Source organism: Cetorhinus maximus, chromosome 12 (assembly GCF_964194155.1).
Source record: "Cetorhinus maximus chromosome 12, sCetMax3.hap1.1, whole genome shotgun sequence".
Taxonomy (NCBI): domain Eukaryota; kingdom Metazoa; phylum Chordata; class Chondrichthyes; order Lamniformes; family Cetorhinidae; genus Cetorhinus; species Cetorhinus maximus.
In genome coordinates, this window is record NC_135890.1 from 87,375,268 (window position 1) to 87,403,127 (window position 27,860).

General features: G+C 44.1%; 1 long non-coding RNA gene across 1 annotated transcript in view; it reads left to right on the forward strand.

Moving 5' to 3' along the window:
* The window catches only part of LOC144687114 (uncharacterized), a 281,605-nt gene extending 267,287 nt beyond the window's left edge, over positions 1-14,318 (forward strand). Inside the window, exon 3 of the long non-coding RNA XR_013578066.1 lies at positions 14,149-14,318. This is a non-coding gene — a long non-coding RNA (uncharacterized LOC144687114). The remainder of the gene's footprint in view (positions 1-14,148) is intronic.
* The last annotated feature ends 13,542 nt before the right edge of the window (positions 14,319-27,860 follow it).

The following is a 27,860-nucleotide window of genomic DNA, read 5'->3' on the forward strand; positions in this document are numbered from 1 at the left end:
AACAGACAGTTACAGGAAGGGACAGAGTACAAATCTAAGAGTAAATCAGTAGATAAGGCTAGACTTCACAAAATAATGAAGGGCAAACCAAAGGCTCTGTATCTGAATGCACATAGCTTTTGAACTGATAGTGCAAATAGAAATAACTATGATCTGATAGTCATTACAGAGACATGGCTACAGGATGTCATAGACTAGGACCTGCATATTGAAGGGTAGGTGACACTTAGGAAGGACAGGAAGCTAAGAAAAGATGGAGGGGTGGCTCTGTTAATTAATGATGGTGTTAGCACATTAGAGAGGGATGACCTAAGTTCAGGAAACTAGGATGTAGAAGTGGTTTGGGAGTGATGTACAGGCCCCCTAATTGTAACTACACAGTAGGACAGAGTATTAAGGAAGAGATAATGGGAGTTTGTCAGAAAGTTTCGGTGATAATCACGGGGGATGTTAATCTACATATAGACTGGAAAAATCAAATGGGCAAAGGTAGACTAGATGAGAAATTCATGGAATGTTTTTGGGATAGTTTCTTTGAACAGCACATTTCGGAGGCAACCAGAGAGCAGGCTTACCAGACTTGGTATTGTGCAGTGAGATAGGATAACTTAATGCCCTCATAGTGAAGGCACCCCTAGGTAGCAGCAATCATAATATGATTGAATTTTACATTCAGTTTGAGGGAGAGATGAGTGAGTCCAAGGCTAGTATTTGAAACTTAAATAAGTGTAATTGAGAGCATGAAAGCAGAGCTAACTAATGTGAATTGGCAAATAAGGTTAAGGGATAGGTCAATAGAGACGCAGCGGCAGACATTTAAAGGGATATTTCAGAATACACAGAATAGAATGAGAAAGAAAAATTTCAAGGGGAGGACCCACCATCCTTGGTTAACTAAAAGTTAAAGACAGTATCAAATTTGAAGAAAAAGCATATCATTGCACAAAGACGGGTGGGAGGTCAGAAGATTGGACAGAATATAAAGAACAACAAAGAATGATAGATTAATAAGGAGGGAAAAATTAAAGCATGAGTGAAAGCTAGCTAGAAATATAAAGACTAATACTAAGAGTTTCCATAGATATTTAAATAAAAAAGTTAACAAAGTGAGCGTTGGTCCTATTGAAAGTGAGTCTGGGGAATTAATGGAAAGTAAGGAGATGGCAGATGAATTAAACAGGTGTTTTGCATTGGTCTTCACTATAGAGGATACAAGTAACATCCCAAAAATAGCTGCAAATCAGGAAATGGGAGGGAGGAATTCAGGAAAATTACAATCACGAGGGAAGTGGTTTGGGCAAATTGTTGGAGCTGTGGGCTGATAATTCCCCAGGTTCTGATGGACTTCATCCTAGGGTCTTAAAAGAAGTGGCTAATGAGATAGCTGATGCATTGGTTTTAAGTTTCCAAAATTCCTTAGATTCAGGGAAGGTTCCTTTAGATTGGAAAATAGCAAATGTAACTCGTTTATTCAAAAAGGGAGGGAGGCAGAAAGCAGGAAACTACAGGCTAGTTAGCATAACATCTGTCATAGGGAAATTGTTAGAAGTTATTATTAAAGATGTTATAGCAGGGCACTTCGAAAAATTCAAGGCAATCAGGCAGAGTCAACATGGTTTTGTGAAAGTGAAATCTTTGTGAAAGGGCAATGTTTAACCAATTTATTGGAGCTCTTTGAAGGAATCACACATGCTGCGCATGAAGGGGAACCAGTGCTGTGCTGCACTTAAATTTCCAGAAGGAATTTGATAGAGTGGCACATCAAAGGTTATTGCGAAAATAAAGCAAATGGTGTAGGGGGTAACATATTGGCATGGATAGAAGATTGGCTAGCTAACAGGAAACAGTTGTCATGAATGGATATTTTTCTGGTTGGCAGGATGTAACGAGTTGTGTGCCACAGGGATCAGTGCTCTGGCCTCAACTTTTTACAATTTATATAAATGGCTTGGATGAAGGGACTAAAGGTAAGGTTGCTAAATTTGTTGATGACATAAAGATAGGTCGGAAAGTAAGTTGTGAAGAGAACGTAAGAAGGCTACAAAGGGACATAGGTTAAGCAAGTGGGCAAAGATCTGGCAAATGGAGTATAATGTGGGCAAATGTGAAAAAGTCCATTTTGGCAGAAAGGATAAAAAATAACTATATTTTTTAAATGGTGAGAGATTGCAGAGTTCTAAGATTCATCAGTGAATCACAAAAGGCTAATACGCAGGTACAGAAGTAATTAAGAAAATTAATAAAATGTTATGGTATATTGTGAGGGGAATTGAATACAAAAGTAGGGAGGTTATGCTTCACTTGTACAGGGCACTGGTAATACCGCTTGGGGAGTACTGTGTACAGTATTGGTCTGCATTTTAAGGAACGATGTAAATGCATTAGAAGCAGTTCAGAGTAGGTTGACTAGACTAATACTAGGAATGGGCGGGTTGTCTTATGAGGAACAGTTGAACAGGCTAGGCTTGTATCCACTGGAGTTTAGAAGAGTAAGAGATGACTTGATTGAAACATATAAGACCCTGAGGGATCTTGACAGGGTGGATGTGGAGAGGATATTTCCTCTTGTGAGAGGATCTAGAACAAAACGTCACTGATGTAAAAATAAGGGGTTGCTCATTTACGGCAGATAAGGAGAATTGTTTTCTGAGTCTCATGAGTCTTTGGAACTCTCTTCCTCAAAAGGCAGTGGTAGCAGAGTCTTTGAATATTTTTAAGGCAGAGCTAGATAGAACCTTGATAAAGAAGGGGGTGAAACGTTAACAGGGGTAGGCGGGCGTGTGATGTTGAGGTTACGATAGATCAGCCAAGATCTTATTAAATGGCAGAGCAGGCTCGAGAGGCCGAGTGGCCTACTCCTGGTCCTAATTCGTATGTTCGTAAATGCCAACATTGTTAAAGTTCATAGTGATGAGACGTGAAGCCATACTTTCTTTATTGAAGTTTCGCTGTAAACTAAAGTTTGTTATCCTGCTGAAGAGAGGAAATATTGTGTGCAATTCTAATAAATACAAACTCGGGTGAGATAGTGATGTAGTGGTATTGTCTCTGGACTAGTAATCCAGACACCCAGGGTAATGCTTTGGGGACCCAGTTTCGAATTCCACCATGACGGGTAATGAAATTTGAATCTAACAAAAAATCTGGAATAAAAAGATCATGAAGCTATTGATGATTGTCGTCAAAACTCATCTGGTTCTCTAATGTCCTTCAGGGAAGGAAATCTGTATGGTCTACATGTGACTCCAGCAATGTGGTTGACTCTTAAATGCCCTCTGAAATGACAACAGCCTTACAGTCATACTCATGGAATCATACCTTAGAGATAATGTCCGAGAAACAAGCATCACTGGGAGTCCACAACATTGACATCATGGCATCAGGTGAAACATGGGCAAGGAAACCTCTTGCTGATTAGCACATACTGCCACTTGCCCCACCCCACTCCCTCAGCTGATGAATCAGTACTCCTCCATGTTGAACAGGACAGAATGTACTCTGGGTGGGGGACGTCAACGTCCATTACCAAAAGTGGCTCAGTAGCACCACTACAGGCTGAGCTGGCCGAGTCCTAAAGGACATAGCTGATAGACTGGTCTGTGGCAGGTGGTGAGGGAACCAACAAGAGGGAAAAACATACTTGACCTCATCCTCACCAGATGCAACTGTCCATGACAGTATCAATAGGAATGACCACCGCACAGTCCTTGTGGAGATGAAGTCCTGTCTTCACATTGAGGATACCCTCCATCATGTTGTGTGGCACTACGACCATGCTAAGATTTCGAACAGATCGAGCAACTTAAGTTTAGGGACTATGCTCAACTACAATCTGTAACCTAATGGCCCTGTATATTCCCCACTCTACCATTACCACCAAGCCAGGGGATCACCATTGGTTCAATGAAGAGTGCAGGAGGGCATGCCAGGAGCAGCACCAGGCATACCTAGAAATGAGTTGTCGACCTGGTGAAGCTACAATGCAGGACTACTTGCGTGCCAAGCAGCATCAGCAGCTTCCGATAGACAGAGCTAAGCGATTCCACAACCAACAAATCAAATCTAAGCTCTGCAGTCCTGCCACATCCAATCATGAATGGTGGTGGACAATTAAACAACTTGCTGGAGGAGGAGGCGCCACAGATAACCCCATCCTCAATGATGGGGGAGCCCAGCACAGCAGTGCAAAGGATAAGTCTGAAGCATTTGCACCAATCTTTAGTCAGAAATGCCAAGTGGATGATTGATCTCGGCCTTCTCCGGAGGTCCCCAGAATCACAGATGCCAGTCGTTAGCTAATTTGATTCACTCCACGCGATGTCAAGAAATGGCTGAAGACTCTGAATACTGCAAAGGCTATGGGCCCTGACAATATTCCGGCAATAGTACTGAAGACTCGTGCTCCAGAACTTGCCGCGTCCCTAGCCAAGCTGTTCCAGTACAGTTACAACGCTGGCATCTATCCGGCTATGTGGAAAATTGCCCAGGTATTTCCCATACACAAGGCAGGACAAATCCAACCCAGCCAATTACCACCCCATCAGTCTACTCTTGATTATCAGTAAAGCAATGGAAGGAGCCATCAACAGTGCTATCAAGCACTTGCTTAGCAATAACCTGCTCATTGATGCTCAGTTTGGGTTTCGCCAGGGCCATTCAGCTCCTGACCTCATTACAGCTTTGGTTCAAACATGGACAAAAGAGCTGAACTCCAGAGGTGAGGTGAGAGTGACTGCCCTTGACATGAAGGGAGCATTTGACTGAGTGTGGCATCAAGGAGCCCTAGTAAAACTGGAATCAATGGGAATCGGGTAGTGGGGGTGGTGGGAAAGCTCTCTGCTGGTTGGAGTCATATCTAGCACAAAGGAAGACAGTTGTAGTTGTTTGAGGTCAATCATCTCAGTTCCAAACATCACTGCAGGAGTTCCTCAGGGTAGTGTCCTTTACCCAACCATCTTCAGCTGCTTCATCAATGACCTTCCTCCCATCATAAGTTCAGAAGTGGGGATGTTCGCTGATTGTGCAATGTTCATCACCATTCGTGACTCCTCAGATACTGAAGCAGTCCATGTCCAAATGCAGCAAGAACTTGACAATATCCAGACTTGGGTTGACAAGTGGCAAGTAACATTTTTGCCACACAAGTGCCAGGCAATGACCATTTCCAACAAGAGAGAATCTAACCACTGCCTCTTGACATTCAATGGCATTACCATCGCTGAATTCCTCTACTATCAACATCATGGGGGTTACATTGACCAGAAACTGAACTGGACTACCATAGCGGAGGCAGTGGCGTAGTGGTATAGTCACTCACCAGGTATTCCAGAGATTTAGGGCAATGCTCTGGGGACCCTGGTTCGAATCCCACCATGCAGATGGTGAAATTTGAATTGAATTAAAAGTCTGATGATGACCATGAAATCATTGACGATTGTCGTAAAAACCCATCTGGTTCCCTAAAGGACATTAGTTTCCCTGCCTCTAGGGAAGGAAATCTGCCGCCCTTACCTGGTCTGGCCTACAAGTGACTCCAGACCCATAGTTAGCAACGTGGTTGACTCTGAAATGCCCTCTGAACAAGGACAATTAGGGATGGGCAATTGATACCCACATCCCATGAACAAATAAAAAATAATATATATATATATAAATACTGTCCACTAGAGCAGGCCAGACTCTAGGAGTGAGTAACCCACCACTTGACTCCCTAAAGCCTGTCACCATCTACAAGGCGAGTCAGGAATATGATGGAATGCTCCTCACTTGCCTGGATGAGTGCAGCTCCCACAATGCTCAAGAAGCTTGACACCATCCAGGATACAAACATTCACTCCCTTCACTACCTGTGTACCATCTACAAGATGCACTGCAGGAACTCACCAAGGCTCCTTAGGCAGCACCTTCCAAACCCACGACTGCTACCACCTAGAAGGACAAGGACAGCAGACACATGGGAACTCCCCGCCAAGCCACTCACCATCCTGGCTTGGAACTATATCATTCATTGTTTTTTGCTCTGTGCTCTGGTGCATTTAATGGGAATCGATGGCCACCATGACTGATTAGCTGGGGAGAAAGCCTAATTGATTTTGGTGTGTCAAGAAGCGAGCTGCCAGCCTGAATCGCACTGCATATAAAGCAGCTTGCCTTTTTGGAGGCCAGGAATTCCCATGAGGCAGTGTTCATCACAGACCTGTAACAGCACCTTAATGGGGAGGGGTAGAAGTGTTGGAAGTGTAGTGGAACAGCAGATTTCAGTAGCAGACAGCAGCACCCTCAGCGGCAACAAGATAAAATTATGGAAGCATTTAAGGTTCAAAACATTCAGGAGACTGAAGAGAAACATTAGTGCCTGTGCTGCTTTATCTCCCTGGCTGCAGATGGTCACTCCTGATCTTGACTTCTATCTCACGTGGTCTGTGGGCTGGTTGAGGTGAATTGTATTGGGGGGTCCTGCTAGTGTTAGCTGGCCTTTATTTTCATACATTAATGGCGGCAGGGCAGGGCGGTGGGGAACTGCATTGCAAATAAACCACATCAGACCTTATTAAAGTGCAAGTATATTTACAAAAGTGCCATAATGTTACCAATCGTAGTGCACCCATGCAACCACATGTGAAATCAAAACTCCACAATCTTGTGCTCCCTACCGCTTCTAGGTGCTTGCCCAACATCCACAGCAGGGGTGGTGACCAGTTTGCCATGTTGTCTTGGATGACCTAGGCAGCTGTCCTCTGGAGACATGAGGTCTGGAGGGCCCCAGCTTACTTTGGCTGTCCTGCTGCAGGGCAGCTACTCCCTCTGCAGTCACAGAGGACAAAGCTGAAGGGGCCACAGGCAAGGGAGATTCTGAAGGTGCAGACACTCTCAGAGTCCTGAGTGGAGGTCACATGGGTATCCAACAGCTGCTCCTCCTCCCTTTGTGTGCCCAAGGGCCCCTGCCTGACTGCTTGAGGGAAAAGATCACCTGGAGCAAGGTCAAGGTGCCCTATCCCCCATGGCATAGCCACTGCTAAAGCTCACCAATGGCTACAGTGATGGAGTACAGGTCTGCGCGCATCTCTGACAGAAACTGGGCATTCTGCTGGACCAGGTTCTCCATGGCATCTGCCACCCTCCCCATGGAGACCTTGATGCGTGCACATGTTTGCACCACTTCATCAGAGAGCAGGCAGATGGACCGCTCTGCCTCACGTGCCGCAACTGAGGGCCTCTGCCACCTCTGCCTGATGTTCCCCCACCTCTTGCAGCTACCCCAGCATCCCATGCAGGGCTCATCCCAGAGGCTCATCATCAGACTTGGATGTCACAGATGCCTCTTCCCCAGCAGTTCTCCGAGTGCCGGTGAGCTTGGCTGACCCTGTCTCCTCCTGCTGTGAAAATGTGTCCATGTGGTGACCACCAGAATGTAAGAACAGGCCTGAACTACATCTAATATCCACTGAAGCCTGTGCCCCTGTGCTGGTGGAGGGTGCAGGTGACTGCTGTGACTGCTCTACAGGTGCACTTTCTTCCTCCTCCCCGTGTCCTTGGTCCTCTGTGGGCTGGATGAACTGCAGGACAGGGTCTCCTCTTGTTCCCTTGCCCTCTTCCTGCTGGCATCCATAAGTGAGAGAGGAGAGAGCGAGAGAGGAGAGACATGCCTGGGCCCTTATTGGATGGAGGCTGCCCACCAACCTCTCCATCTCCACAGGCTCGGCCTGGTTGCTCCACTGCCAGCTGGGCTGCCTGCTCCTTAAGTCAGTGAGGTCCTTGTGGTCAGGCCAGCCCCCTCCCGTCTTCTCTCTCTCTTTCTCGTATTGTGCCTCAACTTCACCTGTGCAAAGAGAGAAGATGGGGTTGAGGGTAATTGGGTTTTATGTTTCTTTCTCATGCTTCCAGTCTTACAAATAACCTATTGCATTGTGTGCCATCTGATTGATGCACTGCAGGTTGTCCAAAAGGGTTCTGGGGGAGCACTCTCCAGAGCAGTGAGCCCATGCAGATAGAAGGATAAGGCTCACAGAAGCAGGTCAACAGCAGTGCTTGCTGGTATCCTAGATGCCTAACCCCCCATACACTACCCCAGACAGCATCTGAGCTCTCTGTGTGGAGAGATCAGGGATCCACAGTGGCCTCTCCATCTGCAGACTAGATGGACTTCAGTGGGACTATGAGGCATCACCTTATCATGTTGAGCAGCTCTTTCATTCATGGGCCATACAGATGGTGCCCTTGCCAATGAGGCCCATGTCCCCTGTACCATTCAATGAGGTGAGTGTGAGCCATTGAGGGTTCACTTACCCTGGCAAAGTGGATGAGGTTATTCATCCTTTTGCAGCATTACAGGGCAGCCCTCTGGTGGAGGCCCTAGACACTGACCTCCCTGGAGACCTCCTCCCATGCAGGGTTAGTCAGAAGGCTCAGCCTCCTTCTTACAAACTCGGGGTGGAGGACGGCCCTTCTGGCCTCCACTGCATTGAGCAGGACTTCCAGGGATGCGTCGTTGAATCTGGAAACGCCATGAATTTCCACCGGTCTCCGCAGCGGGAAACACTCCCAGCTCCCACCCCTGCCACGGGATTCAGTCCTGGTTTGGAAAATTCCACCCCAGGTTTTTGCATTTATTCAAAGCTGTTTAAAAATCCATTCTGAAATCCATGATCTCCATCAATTTTTTTTTGTTGCAAGCTGAACACAGAACTTCATGGCTGAATTCCCCCTTCCGGGTGGGAAACAGGATTCTGAACTTTTTCCAGGTCCTGAGCCCGCCCCAGGGGAAACAGTCAATCTTTGGGATTTGTATGGAGGCACCTCCTTAATTAACATGGAGACAGGTTCCTTGCCCACTTACAGGTGGCAGGTGGGCTCTTGAAGTTGGGGCAATCAATCAGAGGCCTTCCAGCTTGAGAGGAGCAGTAAGCTGCAGCAGAAGGTAAGTAACATTGAGGGCGCTTCAACCTGGGGTTGCTCTCCAACCAACTGTTTAAAACCTTTAAATAGGAATCAGATTCAGCAGACAGGCCAACACTGTGTTGGGGGTGGCAGTGTTTGGCTGAATCTGCACCCAGGAAGGCAGAGAGGGCATCTAGGTCTGCCTGGAGTGCTGCTGCTCCTGACCTGCCACTGGGTGCCTGCCTCCAGGCAATTATGTCAAATGGCCGGCACTACCCGCAGCTCGGGAAACAAGCATGCTGGTTGACGTCGGTATTTTAGGGCCCCTTACGTCTCCAACCCTGACCTGAGTGGGTCTGAAAATTCAGCTCCAATTCTTTTTAATCAGGAAACCACAGTTGGGGAGGGAAAAATCAGTTCATGCCAAGCTTATTTTTAACCCTCGAAGATTGTAGGAGGAAGGATCCATTGGGAAAGACAAGGAACTCAACAGTTTTGAGGTCTGGGAAAGAACAGTTAAAGTCACAAATCAGTAAGCCTTGATTTCAACACAGCCAGGATGAGACAAAGGAAAGGAATGCATCAGTGACTCCTGACTGTAAGGCAATAGCTTTACAGCAAGGCTGCAGTTGTTGAAACCCTGAATAATGAGTAATGGGAGGCTGATGGAAGCTGGGAGATCATAACCTTCCTCATCACCAGTCTTCTGGAAAAAAACATCACCTGGCTCCAGGCCAGTTGCACTTTTAACTTCATCTGAGGGGTCACGTTTTTACCCTTTAGTCCTTTTGTTATTTTTCTGTAGTGGGAAGGTTTTAATTTATTAATCGTGTAATGGTTACCTTCATTGGAAAGGGACTGTAATTTAGTCCATCTGCTCTTCTATTTCTAGTTTTGACAGAGGTTTCATCAGTGGATAGGATCTGAATCACTCCTGTCTTCAGATTCATATCATTTTAACCTCCCCAAGGTCCCGATGAAATCCCAAAGGACATAGTTTGTCTACATAACATGCAAACCATTACAAAGAGCTGGCAAAACTTTCCATGGCTGTATTGATGCATGCCAGCAAGCATTTGAAACACATCTTCAAGATGCCAAAACATCTCAAAATCAAAACATGAGGAAAACAGTTCCTATCCCTGTTGGTAGGTGTCCAGGAATCGGTCACTTTTGCTGTCACTGTCCCTGAAATATAAAGGTAGAAAACAATTATTTGGCACTTTATAGCTTGCACAATAGATTTAAGTGAAAAACGACCTCTTTTCTAGACTGCTAAACACAAGAAGTTTGGATCCTTTTAGCCAAAGTTGAATTGACATTAATTCAACAGTTGCACTTAAACTTTGGTTGTTGTAGCACATTTTGCTTGATGTAGCTATTGAATGTCCTTTGGCTAGAATCTTCCGGGCCCACCAGCAACGGGAAGCTTGACGGACAGGGGAACGTAACTTAGTGTGAGGCCAAAAATCAGTTTCCAGACAACGGGATGGACTTTTGCAATTAAGCTCTTGGGTCTTTAAAGATGGGTCAAGCTTCCTGACAAACAATGTCGGGAAGCCCTTTTGCATCTACTAGTTTGTCATACATGCTCATCAAAAGGCCAGCTCACCAGAATTAACTTACCCCCTCCAAATTAAGTTCGCTGCCAGCAAGAAATTAGAACGTTCACATTTATGACTGGAGCAGAGGCTGGACAGGGCAGGGCAGGCAGGCTAAGGTGAGGATGGGGGTGGCCCGAGGGTGGACTGGAGGCAATTCAAGGGAGGGAGGACCAGGGGGGAAGGGTTGGAGGCCGTTGGGGGAAGGTAGACAGACTGTCCGAGGAAGGGTGGGAAAGAAAGGGTGCAGGGACGTGGGACGAAGCTTGTTGGGTCTGGGGGTCTGGTGATTGGGTGGGGGAAGGGGTTTCCGGGCACGGATGGTGGGAGAGAGATGGTGCTGGAGGGTGGGGTTGGTGCTGCCTACATTGGGGTCCTGAGGGTTGAACTGAGGGTACTGGGCAGTGGAGGGAACAGTCACAGTGAAGGGGGTTGTGGGATGCAGGTAGTGTGGCAGGTCCAGGGCAATAGTTGTAGTATAAGGGTATTTGGCATAGCAAGAGTTAATGTGGGACTGGAGAACAGTATCGGCCACAGTATGATGTAGAGAGACATATGACAGTAGACAGGAGACATTGTATGGACAGACTCAAGTAGAAGTCAGCATGAAGTTAGCTCTTAGTCCGAGCTATACTTTGTACATACATATAGTATGCGTTACCAATAAACAGTACCCTTCAACCTTACAAGCCTGTGAACCTCTTTGAGACCTAGTGAATAAAGCGACTAAACCCTTACAACCATAGTCAGGTAACTGAAGGTTTCGGGGGGCAGGCGGGGGGGTCTCAAAAAACGGGCAAAACAGGTGGCTCGGATAATGGGAGGGGTTAGTGTCAGGGTGGACATGGGGACAGTAATGGGTGTAGACTCAGAGGCATGTGGAAGGTGATAGTTATAGGTTAAGGTTAATGGGGGAATGTTTAAGGGTGGCAGGGGAGAGGACTAATTTTATTGGGTGGGCGAAGGATGATGGTTGGAGGCAAGTTGGTGGGTGTTGGGGGAGGCTAGAAGGTGGCGGAACGTGTCTGGAAAGTTATGCGCACCATTTTCTCAAGGGTCTTCTTCACAACACAGTTTCTCTGTATGTGTGAATCCTCGAAGTGGGAGTAGGGTCTTTTGGGGTGGTTGGAGTTAAAGGTGAGCACCATTGGCCAACTATTGCTTCTAATTTCCACCCCTCTATCACCTTCACATGGTCCATCTCTGACATTTTCCTCCCCTTCCTTGACCTCTCTGTCTCCATTTCTGGTGATAGACTGTCCACCAATATTCATTACAAGCCCACCAACTCCCACAGCTACCTCAACTACAGCTCCTCACACCCTGCTTCCTGTAAGGACTACATCCCATTTTCTCAGTTCCTTCGCCTCCATCGCATCTGTTCCGATGATGCCGCTTTCTAAAACGACGCTTCTTCCTTAACCGAGGTTTCCCATCCACTGTGGTTGACAGGGCCCTCAACCGTGTCTGACCCATCTCCCACGCCTCTGTCCTCACCCCTTCCTCTCCCTCCCAGAACCATGACAGGGTCCCCACTTGTCCTCACTTTTCACCACCACCCCCAGCCTCAGCATTCAAAGGATCATCCTCCGCCAACTGCAGCATGATGCCACCACCAAACATCTTCCCCTCACCCCCTCTATCAGAATTCCGAAGGGACCGTTCCCTCTGGTACACCCTGGTCCACTCCTCCATCACCCCCAACACCTCATCCCCTTCCCATGCAATCGCTGAAGGTGCAACACTTGCCCCTTTACCTCCTCCCTCCTCAATGTCCAAGGACCCAAACACTCCTTTCAGGTGAAGCAGCGCGTCACTTGCACCTCCTTCAATTTGGTCTACTACGTTCGCTACTCCCAATATGGTCTCCTCTACATCGGGAAACCAAATGCAGACTGGGTGACCGCTTTGCGAAACACCTTCGCTCAGTCCGCAAGCATGACCCAGATCTTCCTGTCGCTTGCCATTTCAACACACCATCCTGCTCTCATGTCCATATGAGAGGGCATGGCCTGCTGTGATGTTCCAGTGAAGCTCAACGCAAACTGGAGGAACAGCACCTCATCTTCCGATTAGGCACTTTACAGTCTTCTGGACTTTACATGGAGTTTAACAATTTCAGACCATGAACTCTCTCCTCCATCCTCACCCCCTTTTTTATCCCTTTTTTCAAAATTCATTTTTATTTTTTGCCCACTTATTTTTATTTTTATTCATTTTTATTTTCATTCATTTATTCACTGTTTTATCCCCCCTTTTTATTCCATTTGTGAACCCTTTTTTTACCCTCCACTCCACCCCTACTAGGACCATCTGTTACTTGTTCATGTTGTTCTTTTCAGATGCTTACCCTTGTCCTGCTATTATCATATCCTGCTTTCTTACTTTAATGCCACTATCAGCACCTTCTTTTAGCCCTTACCACTACCATTATCACTCCCTTTGTCATTTTGTTCATGACATCTTTGTCAATCTCTCCTATGCCCCCACTTATTGCTGGTCTTCTATCCAGTTTCACTTGCTCCACACCCCTTTAAACCGTATAAATTTTACCGCATTTCTACTTCTCTGTAGCTCTAAAGAAGAGTCATACGGACTCGAAACATCAAACTCTGTTTCTCTCTCCACAGATGCTGTCAGACCTGCTGAGTTTTTCCAGCATTTTCTGTTTTTGTTTTAAAGAGATACCCTAATAATCATGAGGCAACTGGATGAGAACATGCTCAGTTTTTTTCTCCTCTCTGTGGTGAAGCCCGCACAGCAGTAGGTTTGCTCCCCAACTCATGGGTCTCCTAACATCGAGATCCCAGCAAGGTCGACAGCTGCAGTAATCTCGCCTCATGGGAAAATCCCCCAGTCCCTGGAACAATTCTGGTGCATTTTGGTTGCAATCCCTTAATGTGAGTTCAATCCTCCCCTAGCTAAGGAGACGAACAGGACAGACAATACTCCAGGTGAGGTCTCACCAAGACTGCAGTCAACTGCTGCCAGACTTCCTTAATCCTACACTTTATCTCTCTTGCAATCAAGGGCAATGTGTCAGTTGCCTCCTTACTTGCCGGCTGCACCTGCATGTTAGCTCACAGTTACTTTTGAACAAGGACGGCCAGGTCCGTTTGACCATCCATACTTCTCACTATCTAGGAAAGGCTCTTGTTTGCTATTCCTCAGACCACAGTGAAAAGCCTCACACTTTTGGCCCTCATACTCCTGCCATGTTCCTGGCCACTCACTTCGCCTGTCTAACTCCCCTTGAAGCCTCTTTTCATCCTCCTCGCATCAGGACAGCAGTAGGACAGGCTTGACAGAAAACACTGTGCAGACAGCATTCTAAGAGGGCTTAAAACTGGGTGATGGGTTTCCTGATGCTTCCCAAGGCTGCAAAATCATGAATGATGGCCAAGGCTGAAACATGCTCATGTTGGAATATCAATGATGACACTGCTGATAATGTGAGACAATAAATGGTGTATTGTGAGAACCACATCATCGGTATCTGATTAGAAACTTAAACCGGCACAACCATGGCATCAACAAGCAGCATAATGAGAATGCAGCAAACCTGAACATGGTGCAATTAAACATACATTTACAAGTGCCAAAAGTATATTCAATGGTTGTACATCCGTGTCTTCAAAACTTTCCTATCTTTCCTTATTACTATACCTAGGTGCAGCCCCAACATCCACAGAAGAGCTGGAGGTTGACTGCTATGTCCTGTTGACTGTGAGGACATTGGTGGGCATCCTTTGCTGGTCCGAAGCCTAGAGGGCCCAAGCCTGCTAAGGGTTATCACGACAATGGGAAATTGTGGCTGAGTGATATCTACCTATAACTTCAACAGCAAACCAAAAACATAGTGAACTGTTTAAAATACAAGAAAAGACACTGACTCAAGACAGCTGCCATAAGTCACCTGATGTCTGGAATTGTAAGCGAACAACTTCTGAATAATTACTATATGGATTGCACTGCAGATATGCCCTGAAATGTTGCTCATGGAATTTCATACCTGGGGGTGTCAAGGTCCACTTGAAAAAGGACTACTGAAAGAAAGATATGAAAAATGAAAAGTGCTGGACTTTAATCAATTGTAATCTTGTCAAGACAATGGGAACTGCTGGGATATACAACCAACAGACACTCAAACCCCCTGTAAAGGATGAAAGAACCCCATCTCTTGTTGGTTTCTACTATCTTGAAATGGGTCAAAAGTTTCTGAGATGAAATTTCAAAGTGTTCTACAACAATGACTACTGCAGACTTGGTAATCAAATTCCTTTGGAATACACAGCGAACAGGACTTTAAGAATTGGTTTTGCCAAGCAGAAGCAGAGAAATATGGAAAAGCTGCTCATGGAACAGTAAGGAATCTCTCTCCCTCAAGTAAAGCCCTATCTTTACAGTCTAAAAATCCAGTACAAGAGAGAGTGAATGTCCATTGGAAAGAACCTCAGGAAAAATTAATCTATTTCTGGAATACGGATTACGGATTAACAGAAAGGAAATTGTCTTCAACAAATGCAGTTACATGGATTTTAATTCAACTCTGGGATTTCAAAGAAACCAACTAACTTAAAACATCTGCAACATTCAACAATCTACGCCTCAGGGATAAGCAAAGGAATTAACTGTATTTTTTTAATTTTTTATTTGGACTCTAACTTTCCTTACCTCTGATACCTGCGTGTGTGTAACATCACGTTTTTTATTACGTTTTCCTCGGGTTTAGTAGTTAATAAGCCTGCTCTTTCTCTCACTCAAGAAAACATTATGATTGGCTCCTTATTGTTCACTGCATAGCATCCTCCTCAGAGGTGGGTTTGGGGCTGCTTCGGTGGCTGGTCTCCCTTGTTGGTCTCCCACTTTTCTTGCTGGTACCTGGGGTGGAGAAAAGAAAGATTTAGTGGATGCCTAAACAGGCTCCCTTATTAAAGCAATGAGTCACTCTGTGGGTGCATCTGACAACTTCAGACTGGAGGCACTGTTGGGGAATCTCACTTTCAGCACAGGCACGGTCCTGCTCATCACCAGCTAGTTCGGCAGCCTCCTCCTCAGGTGGGGTGAGGATTCAGATATCAGGCAGGCCGCCTCCGGTCTTGGCCCGCTCCCTTCTGTTGTGAGCGTTCTTGTCCTGCAGACAGACAGAAGGATTTTTTGTCATCCTAATGGGTGCATGAGCAGTTCAGGAGCGTGCATGCCTATGCCAGCTCCTGAGACCTCCCCATTAATGATTAGCAAGCAGATGTCCTGCAACTGAGAAAATTGAGAACATGAAGTGGCTGGCACACATTCAGTGCACATGTCCCATCTGCTGCTGAGTCCTGCAACCCAAACTCCTGTCTAACATCCCTGCACACTCGCACACTTACGCTGCCTGATGCCATTATGAGCGTCACTTTGCAGTGAGTAGACAGTGCCACTTACCCTGGTGGTGCGCATCAGATCATTAACCCTTTTTCCTATCGGCCCCATGGACACTCTGTGACCTCCACCCAGGCTGCCATTGTCAGACGAGAGGGCCTCCTGCAGCCATCCTTGAGAATCAGCACCTTCCAGCTTTCCTGGATGGCCTGAAGGAAAATCTGCAGGGGGGCCTTGCTAAACTGTGGGGCCACATGTTGTCTTCTCTGCCACATACTGACTGTGATCTGGAGAATATGGAGCTCCTGGCTTGCAGTGAGTGAATGGTTGTCCGGGTGTCAGGACCTCCAACTCCATGAGGTAACAGCAGGGATGACAACTGCCTGACCGCCCCCATTGCAAGACTTGCCATGTTCCTCACGGATGTATATGTAATGAGCTGAACAGCACAAGTTCATGCATGGCCAGCAACCCTACCCCCCAACAAGATCATTCATTTCCACTCTTGCCACCAATTCTGACTTTTGTCTAATTGCAAAAATTGGCTTGACTTGTCAATGGTGGGCAAGGAGGTACAATGACACGTTCTAAGGACCTTTTAGAAGCTTTCAGCACACAATAAATGTTACTTTGTGTGCTTTTGCTGCAGAATAGTTGTAGGAGAGCAGATTTGGCACTCCCTCCACCAATGACAACGACTAAGATTACATATTTGGAGTTAAAGATGTCGCCGCTTACACTGCATGATTGTTAAATACCAGCAGTGTAAGGGGGTGCTGATCTTGCTTTCACCAACACAATTTGTTGAGGCCAATATTTTGCTCTCAGGACCTTTTTGAATCCTCGCAGTGATTAGCAATGTACCAGTGGTTTATCTCCTAGTTTTATCTCTTGTTTTTATGCTGGATTATTAAAACGCTTAGGGTGAGCTTTCACAACATTGTTCTGCTTGTTATTTGTTGCCTTAATGGAAGCTAATTGGGGTATCTTCCAATGTTACATCTATGAACTCACGTTTATACTGGCATTTTCACTAGGATATTAGGTATAAAGCTTTCAAGTGCTGTTAAGAGAAAATTGTTCTCATTTATCTTTGAACGCAGTAGCCTTGATTTTAATTTAGGATTTGGACCCTGCCCAAAGAAGGTTAAATTTTTTGTGAGTCTTGTGGGACCGAGAAGGAAAAAAACAGTTTGGATGATTACTGTTATTTCCCAGTTATTACTGGTGTTCCATTTTAAGGTATGCAAGACCAGTATTCTTATTTCCCAGCTTTTGCTATTTTTCGTTCTGAGGAGCAGGGGAGAGCCCATGTAGGGAGAAATAAATATTCTTTGTAGGCTCAAATAGGAACACACCTGTTCACCCTGCCCCACAAAAACTAAAACACTTTTCTTAAATGGCCTATTTTGGTCCCAGATCCTTTTACCAGTTCTGTCTTCACCGAAAAGCCGTAATGGTTTCCCCGCTGAGGCCAGAGTTAAAATGGCAGGTGGGATCCAATGACATCATCAGAACCTGATCTTCAATCTAAAAAAGGACCCGACCAGTTCAGGTGGCTGCTTGTTGCCTGATCTGAAGAGGTGGCTAAAATTGGAGACAGGATCGAGGCAGGATCAGGTAAGTCCCTTGACGGTTTTTAACTGCCCACCCATAGGGTTGTTAGCAGGCTGGTAGGGTTAAAATTGCTCCATATGCCTTTTGAGAATGCCTTCAAGAAAATACCAAATATTTGCACTTTAGATGCACAAATGCAGAGTAAATAAAACTGTATACAGAGGGTGGAGGTACTTATTGACAGTTAATGTGACAAAACATTAGGGAACTTAAAATACTTTTGGTTTTAAAAAGAATCCATGCATAGAAGAACAGATAAAAAGAAAACAAAATAGGTAGAAGTGATTTCTTATGTTCATGCATTGAACTGGATTAAAGAATAAATTCTGTTTTAGAATAGACATTCAAAATATCATATATTTTTAAATTTCTGTATGTAAAATATTGTGTCCATGGCTGTTAATGAGATTATACTTTATTTGTCATGGCTTTCTTCTTTCTTTCTTGTTGAGGAGGTTCTGTATTTATCTGAACAGTTTAATGGGAAAAAAAGGTCAAAGTATTCTGACTAAATGGATCATGTTCATCTAATATTTTTACAACCAGAGCCTTGAGAATATGTTTTCAATATCCACTCGTCGCTCTATGTTAGTGTTTTGCCAAGCAGCTAGCTGCAGGGGTCTTGACCTCTTCTGTCTCTCAGGGAAGGGTCAAGCTTTGTGAGAAGACTGGAGGCTGCTGGTTGTGCGACATGATAGGATAGTGCCTGTTCCTCCCTTCATCTGTAATACAGTTAGCCTTTTAGAAAGAGTTACATTGGTCATACCCAGCAACAGATTACATTACTGCTTGTATGATCAAGATGTAACAAATGGATAGGAGGAACACAAATGACAGCAAATCAATGTTGAAGCAGATATGTTTTGAATCATTCCTTAGATCTGTCTACTAAAGGGGGAATATTTCATTTCTCAATTTGAGTTTGTGTCGCCTCAGTCCATAGCAGTCATGAGTTTAGTGCAGAATACCTGTCTCTTTGGATATTGAAATCAAAACTGTGTAGCGTGCTTAAAGGTCTCCCCACCTCCCAGGCTCCAGATTTTAATGTCCCTTTGTTCTGCAGGGGACAGACATGGACAAGGCAATTGGGAATCAGATGTGATTTAATTAACTTCTTTGAAATGAAATTAAAGACACTGGATATGGTGATATTGCAGACCTTTTGTGTTGAGGTTTTTCATTCCCATTTGCTGTCTCCTCATCATCTCCTGTTACATAGCCTTACAGTCAGGGCAGATGCTTGGTGCATTGCCTGCTAGGTTTGTGAGCAGTAGACTGCATTTGGCACATTTCTGTTTGTTTTTAAATCTTGCATGGTTTACTTCTTTGCTGATTTATAATTCATTGTAACTTAAGTGCTGCCTTTGCAAAGTCAGTCTCTGCTCTTTAAACTTGTAGTGCTTTGGTTAGATCTGCTGCTAATGCCTAAACAGATCTGATGGCCAATGCATGATTTGTTAAATAATCCACAAGCACTTTGCGGATGACATTTCTGGACTTGCTTTGCGGTGTGTTTCACTTTCCCTCTGTGCTAATTGCACACACACACAAGGCTTGCTGCTAGGAAGAAGTGATATGTTTGCTCTCAAACACCTCTCATATTTCAGTGGAAGGAAATACAGATTGTTTGGCTTTGTTAGTTTGAGAATTTAGAACTTGTGTGCAGAGAAATATTTCAGGACACTTAATGTGAGAATTAGAAAAGTGAAACAATAATTTAGGCCATGTGTCTATTCACTTCTTTGGAAGTGCCCCACACATCAATATAGCAGTAGATATTTATTTTACCTATGTCTAGGAGCTACAAATACCAAATATTAATTTTAGTATTCTGCAATTGGGCTTTCCCTTTAAGAAGAATGTGTTAAACATTGCTGATTTCTACAGTTCTGTGCTGCACATTTATGAGGTGTTTGTTTGCCAGAGTTGCCATGATCTTTTCCTTCAATTTATAGTCATGAATGGAACCAAGCATGGTTTAGTTTTGCCCCAGAAGATTTGCATTATCACTGCTGAGTAAACATGAATTTATTCTGATTGTAATTGGGAACTTTAACTTTTGGAAAGCATGAGTAATAACTTCAAAAAAACAAGTGACTGTAAGGGTAACTTGACAGAATTCTGTTAGTGTCTGAGTAAGCATACTTTACATTGTGTCAGTGAGACAAACCATCTGGTTTATTCACTGTTTGCAATATACATGCCCCTTTCCCATGCAAACACACAATCCTCTCCTGTTCAATTTTCAACCTGCTTAGAAGGCATTCCAACTGTTTTGAGTCAATCCGTATACTATGAGCTATTTCAGTTCGGAGGCAGCAAGAGTTTCACTCCTTTGCAACCACTTCAGACTCTCCTTGTTAACAGAAAGGAATGCAGAAGAAGATGGCAGAAGGAAGCAAAATGAAATGGAGGGTGATGTGGTGGGTTGGGGAGGGAAATAAAGGGCAGGTGATGAGAGCCATGCCAGATGGAAGACATAAAATATCCAAGAAACAATGAACAAGAGATTGAATGAATGAAAATAATTGAGAGAAGTTAGAAAAATGAATGGTAGAAAGACATTAAGGCATGGGGAAAAACAACAAAGAAAAGTAATCCAAACTATAAGGGAAAAGGTAAGGAAAAATTGTTTCCAAAAAGGTTAAAGCAGGATATGGAAAGGGAACTCCATACACTTAGGTATTGATCAACCCCATTACTTGAACACAGTCAAGACTGGTTTTAAATGTAACTATACGGTTTGAAGTTAAAGGATTGAAATTGAAATAAACCTCTTTACCTATCTCTGCTTTTGTATAATCTAGCTTTATTAAAATCCTTGACACTTTCTAACTGCTTAATATTTTCAGACTAGCAGTTAGGGCGGGACATTCAACAGCTCTAAATGTAAGGTGTCCATATTTGTCACCAGCATCCATACTCCTGCTAATTTTTAACTCGTGTCTGCATTGCCAACTTCAAGTCCAACTCAGAGTCATCTTCCTCCTTTCTCCTCCACTGGGATTATCCACCCTTATTCTCAAACTCAATTTTGGCTTCAGCCTACACTCTCCTAAATGGCCTGCTCCACCACGCTAGCCCAATGTTGTCACCTCCGTCACAGCATGGAGGAACCAATGTAGGAGACAAAGAGACTGAGATTGCAAACAGAAGAGAAATGCCACCATGTTGATGAAAAGCAATGCCAGATTTTATGCCTTAGTCCCCATCTCCTGCTCCAGTTCCTCAGTAGATCTTCTACCTCCACTTAATTTGGCAGCCCAACGTGCAAAGTTAAAATCTCATATGAAAGATGTCACCTACAAGTGTGCAGCACTCTGTCAGTACTTCACTTGCGTTAACCTACATTATGGGCAGGATTTTCCCGTCGGCAAGCAGGAGCGGAGCCCACTCTCCGACGCGTAAAATGACGTCACTGCGCCCCATTTAAATTTTCAGGTAGGCGGGGGTGCAGCAAAATCAGCTGCGCGCCGGCCAACCTGTCAATGGCCAATTGAGGCCATTGATAGAGTCAATTAAGTTATTAAAGGACTTGCCCATCCAACCTTAAGATTGGCGGGCAGGCCAGGAGCCCCGGCGCGAATTAGAAAAAGCATGAAACCTCATCCACGGGCAGGATGAGGTTTCATGTAGGTTTTTAAAAATTTTAATAAAGTTTTTAAAAAATCATGGACATGTCCCAACTCATGTGACAGTGTCACATGAGGGGACATGTTAGGGAAATTTTATTTTTCTATATTTAGCTTTTTGACATTTAGAACCGATCTCCATGAGGCTGCACTTAGCCTCAGGGAGATAAGTGCGCTCTTTCGTGTGCATGCGCGAAAGAGTGCACTTTTGATTTTGGGAATCCCCCCCCCCTGCCCGCATAGGGAGCGCATAGCAGTTCTGTGCGGACGTCATTCTGGGCGGGCCTTAATTGGACTGCCCACGTAAAATGGCGCCATGCCCCCGATTGGGGGTGCTGATCGGAAGTGCGCCTCTGCAAGTCTGCCCTTCAACTTCGCCTCCAGCAGGGGGAAAATCCTGCCATATGTGTTCAAGTCTTTTCCTGAGGCTTGAACACAAAACCCCCTGATTCAGGTGCGAGTACTACCAATTGAACCGATCTAACTGAGATTTATATGTAGTTTGTGTAGTTGCATGCAATTTATAATTGTTCTATATTATGTACATTTATATGTAATGCCAAATGTTAATATTGTGTATATTTAACAAAAACACAAGATACAGGAACAGGAGTAGGCCCTCAAGCCTGCTCTGTCATTAATAAGACTATGGGCTGAATTTTGCCCTTGTTGGGCAGGTGTGGCGGGTGGGCCTGTGAATTGACTGCTGCCCGCAATTGCGCCGACCACGATTTCATGCTGGCTGGCCAATAAATGGCCAGCCAGCCTGAATCACACGCTACAACACTAAGTGCTGCTGGGAGTGGGGGTGGAGGAGAGCAAGCATGGAAGTTGCCTCAGGGAGCTGAAGATTTAGAACAGTACAAATAAAGATTTAAAAAATAAGAAGAACATGTCCCTCATGTGACTCTGGCACGTGAGCAGGGACATGGTATAAATTAGATTTAAACATTTTTATTTTATTTTAAATTCCTGGTGGAAACCTCAACCAGTCTGTGAATGAGATTTCATAAAAAACCCAAAGGCCGCTTGGCCTTTTCGCCCGCCCGCCAACCGGACGGTTGGATGAGCAGCGAAAAATCCGATTTAATTAATTGATTAAGGGCCTTAATAGGCCTCATACTTGTCAGCAGGTGCGCTGCTGCCTCTCGCGTGCGCCTGTCGAGCGAAGTATTGCGAGAGTGCACGATGACGTCGGGACGCTCGCCCAACGTCATCGCACACTATTTTACTTTCATTCAGGTCGGGCACGCGCCCACCCAACGAGAGAAAAATTCTCCCCTATGGTTGAATTTTTTACATCAACTCCTTTTTCTCATGGTTATTGTTTCCATTCTTATTTGTTGTATAAATAAAGTGGATGAACTGCATCCCATTTATATTCTGTAACTGATGTGTGACCAGGCTTATTTATTCACTGATGAAATAAGAGTATGTTACCCATATAGATTGATTTACATGTGTAACTATCATCCACAAGGGCAACAAATCTATTCATTCATCATCAAATCTGTGATGGGTAAACAGCACACTACACCTTGATTTTACATTATCTGTAAATCTATATCAGGAGTGATGAGCTGCCAGTTCAGCATTAGCACTTAGTTGGCAGTGCATCATTTTGCAGGGTCAGAAAATTTTAATAATTAGCAAAAGCTCTCATAATGGAGTAAGTTATGATTCAACCTTTGTAAGGTTTAATGTGGATTTTAAATATTTGTCAACTTCTACCAAAGCTGTGGACAGAGTGGCAGGCAAAATGGAGTAAATGGAAGGAAATGTGTAATGGTGGAAGAAAGTAGAGCGGGCAACCTTATAAAAGTGTCAATCAACCAGACCTTTAAGGTTTCAACAACAAAAACTATTATCACTCAACATCCCTTTGTCTTGTGTAAATAAGCATTGAGCCATTGACAAAATAGATCTAAGAGAAAAGCTGTCAATCAAGCAATGTTTTCCGTTGTGTACAGCTGTTTCAACAAACTAATGGAAGTCTAGGTGCTCAATATCTCCACTGATACTTTAAAAGTCTGCTTAATTGACACTTTAGGATTGTAGTAGCAGCAGTTAGAGTTATGAATGGCTTTTCTAAGTTTTTACACATGCCATTGTTACCATAGGGTTCATTTGGTTCTGTAAAAGTGTATGCTGGATGATTGGGCATGGAAGTGATGAGCTGCATGGAGGGTGTAAGGAGCAATTGAGGGTGGGTGGAGGGCAGGGCTTGGCATGGTGGGTATGAGGAGCCATTGGGGATGGGAGGGGGTATGAGTTAGCATGGATAGGGCATGGGGAGTGGGTGGGATAGAGATGGCCTAATATTGAACAAAAAAACTGGGACAAGATCCCAGAGAACTAAGGTCAGCCTTTTAACCAGGTCTCCTCATCATCCAGCAGCCCCCATGACGAACTCCAAACTGTTTTCAGGCGTGGCAGACGCGACTCAAGCATACCCTTTACCCATCTGAACAAAAATTGTGCCTTTCGAAGCACTTTTTCCTGAGGTGGGCGTGTTGAGCCAGGAAATTTCCCAATTCCTACTACCCACCTCTAACATGAAAATAACAGCCCATCATGTAACAAGGCATTTCACTGACCTTGACCACACACTGAGGTCATTTTGTAGCGCTGCTGCCAGGTCCTTTGGGGCCGGACTCCAGAAATGAACTTTTTTGGTCTCCTGATGCTTATCCCTTCCAAGGGTAGCACTTGAGGGCCTCCTGGCCCCTCAAAGAAGCACGACGTCTCTCCTCTTGCCCACGTCCGTGACCAAAGCCTCCAGCACCACATCAGTGAACCTGGGAACCCTCTCTCTGCCCTGGTGTTCCATTTTTCCTCAGAATTGCAGCAATAGCATTCAGCAGCAGCCCCCTTTTTGATTCAGTGCGGCTGCCCATTAAGAAGCACACAGTGCCAAAAGTGCCTTTTAGAAGAACAGGCTGTCCACGTCACATGCTCCCTCTGGACGCTGCCCGGTTCCCTGCTGAATGTCCAGGCAGCCAGCAACATGTGGTCTGTTTGGACCAATGCAACAATCAGGTAATTGAGCAGGCGGGCACCAGATTTGCACACTGCCTTCCTCAACAGCAGTGGGCCCAGGCAGGTTGTAAATTGTGATCCTGGCACCCAAAACGAAGGCACAGACCCATGTGTCTAAAACTAGTAATGCTTTTGTCATTGTAATAAGCAATAATTCACTTTGAATATTTCCATCATGACCTTGGCTTTAGTTTATATTTTCTATAAGCACTTAATGATTTGCATATAAAGTTATTGTTAAAGGAAGAGGCTCATTAAACAGAACCATTTTGACTAGCTTTAGAACTTATTCAAATACTGAGAATGTTGTGTACTTTTTATATAAAACATAGAATACTAATTGTATATATGTAAAGATGGTAAATTCTCTATTTCCTGTAGGGCTTTGTAATGTATTGTTAACTGTATGCAAACTTCATTAAAAATACTGGTCTGAAATTTGGCGGGGAAATGCATCTCGGCATAAGTACAGAGATGTACCCACCTTTGGCCTCTGCCATTGATCGTTCCAAAGTTCACAGGGTCAATGGGAGGCCATTTGATTTATATGGCACCATTGGACAATGCATACAGCGAGGGTGCTTATACCTCGCTGAAGAAATCAGAAAGTCCATGGTTGGGAAAGGCCCTCCCATCCCTGCCCCCTCATAGCCTTAAAATGGGGCCACTTAACAAAATTTATGGATGAATGAGGAGCCAGGTCTCACATCACTGGTATGCTCCACCACCACTATTGGGACCTCTAGTATGCCTGCTCTCTTCTAGAGTACCTGCTCCTATCATACCCTTTAGAAGGTTCAGGGCAAGCGAATGCTTATATTTAGAGTACCATTGCCCTTTTATGCTGATGGCATTGTACGGGACAGGTGGAGGATTAGCCCCTGCAAGGCTACTCTGAAAACCTTGGGCCCAGGCCAGTGCTTCATGTAACTTAGCTCTGGACTACTGGCCAGCTAAACAGGCAGACAGCTGCTGAAGTCACAGTGAGAGCCCAGTGGAGCTCATTGCCCACTACGTACTGTGTGCCATGTTGAAACGTTTTTACAGCAAGTGCGTCATTAGTAAAATTGTTTTAATCTAAAAACTCCAAGTTTAAATTGCAATTTCTAACCAGAGTTAGATGTCAATATTTGGTCAGTCATTTGAATCTGCTAACCCTTTCAGAAGGTTTTTAAACCTACACTTTCTGGAGAAAATTCAAATTTCATTTGCATTAGGGAAAAAAATAATTTTATTTAACTCCAGTGGTGCAATATTATCTGGATGATCAAGTTAATGCATTGTTCAATGTCTTATTCTGTCCATTTGGATAATATACCTCTGAAGCTTGCCATCACTTCAGTTTTGATTAGTTTTAACATGTTACTTTTGGTGCTTCTTTTTGTCTCACTTGTATGTAATTTAAAAAAAGTAAGACCATTGGGAAGAAAGAGAGGGGTCTCTATTACTAACAGTGTAAGTGTGAACTCTATCAGGAGTTCAAATCTCAAATCAGAATAATACGAAACATTAAAATGCATTACCTGAATCCAACTGTGGGGGCGCAACAATGCCAAAAAATGAAATATTCTGAGCATTGCGTTACTGCAAGAATTTTTTTTAAAATCTTGTCTTGCCAGTTGAGCAGTTTTGTTATTATCTTGCCTAAGTGGAACTATGTAAGATTTAGAGGGTGAACGTGATGCTACGGGTTAATAGCAAATAAGTGCTGTATTATATGTTTGCTGCATTGACCAATTGGTACGTTAGTTTGTATTAGAACATTTGGAGCCAGCAAAAAGTTTTAAAATGATCAAATACTGAAAATATGAAACACTTTTCAACATAAGCTTCAATTTAACAGATGATGCTTCTTTATAGATCTATTTAATTTTTAGTTTCACAATGTTAGAATTGAAATGCAAGTGAATTGCAAAAATTGCTATTTGCATTGATTTATTTCAAGGAATAAACTTGGAGCAAAAACCACTGCCAAATCATGAAACACCTTCAATCTGTTTTCCTGTCTGTTATGTTTTCTGTTCAGATTTTCATATTTTCCGTTTACTGGTTTGAACCTTAGACCCCTTGCCCATCTGTCATAACTTAGTCTGAAGTAATATTCTGGATTTATATTTTAGCACAATTTATTATCTTATTAGCTGATCTCCTGTGGAATTGCGCACAGCAAATGGGAAATTAGGGTCAGTCACTTTCCTGTCTCTTATTATCTTTGTTACTGTTCCTCCTTAGAGTCACAGGCCCGAATTTTCAAAGGATCGGAAGGGTTCCGCGTCTTAGCCAAAATGGTGCCAGAGCTCCAATTACGGAGGTCCCGAACCTGACATCCACCATTTTCGCCAGGAGGGGTGGCGGTGGGGGGTTGTACTTTGCACATCTGTGGTTCACGAAGGCAGTTGCATGTGTTAAAGTGCAGCTTCCTTCAAACAGATCCAATTTTCATTAATGGGATGTCCAAAACACAACTCTTTGGTTTTAGACATTTGAATTTTCCCTGTCTACCTTACCTAAGCCTGTCATAATCTTGTACACCTCTATCAAATCTCCCCTAAAAGTCCTTTGCTCCAAAGAGAACAACCCCAGCCTTTCCAACCAAACCTTGTAACTTAAAACACTCCATTCCTGGAACCATTCTGGTAAATGTCTTCTGCACCCTCTCAAGGACCTTCACATCTTTTCTAAAGTGTGATGACCAGAACTGGTTGCAATACTTAAGTTGGGGCCTACCAGAGCTTTATATAATGTTTAGTATAACTTCCTGACTTTTGTGCTCAATGCCTCTTTTTATGAAGCCCAAGATTCCCAGTGCTTTGCTAATTGCTCTCTCAATATCTCCTGCCATCTTCAAAGATCGATACACGTGCACCTCCAGATCCCTCTGTTCCTGCACATTCTTTAGAATTGTGCCATTAAGTGTGTACGTCCTCTCCCCATCCTTTCTGCCAAAATGCAGATGCCATCTAAATGTCACCTCACATTTCTCTATAATAAATTCTAGCAGCCACTTGTCTGTCCATTCTGCTAGCCTATTGCTGTCCTGTTGCAAGCAATTTGTATCATCTTCAATGTTTGTCACTCCTCCAAGTCTGGTATCATCAGCAAAAACTGCAGTGGTCCTAACACTGACCCCTGGGGAACATCATTGTCTACCAACCTCCAGTCCAAAACAAAACAACTATCTACCACAGCAGGCTTCTTTCTGTTCTTAAGCCAATTTTTTTATCCAATTACACACTGCCTGTCCTGTTCACCTTGTGGAATGTGGTACCTTGTCAAATGCTTCCTTAAAATCAATATATAGACGACATCCACCACATTCCCTTCATCAACCCTCTCTGTTATTTCATCAAGAAATTTAATTAGATTACTCGAGCACGATCTGCCTTTTACAAATCTGTGCTGTCTCGCATTAACTCAAACCTCTCGACGTACCCACTGATCTTTTTTCCCGGGTAAAGGATTTCAAAACATTAGCTACCATTGATGTTAGGCCTGTAGTTGCCATGACTGTCTTTGCATCCGTATTTTCTCTTTTGTTCTTGTCTTGTCTTCCCTTCCCTGCTATTTCCCTCCCTTTAAAGTTTATTTTTGTTTCTATCTCTTACTTTTTTTAATTCCTCTCAGGCGGGAGATGGGATGGAGTGTTTGGTGTGGAAATAATCCCACTCTGGTGCAGATTATGCTTGGGTGGTTGTTGCAGGGAAATTATGTCCTCTTGTGGCTTCCTTCT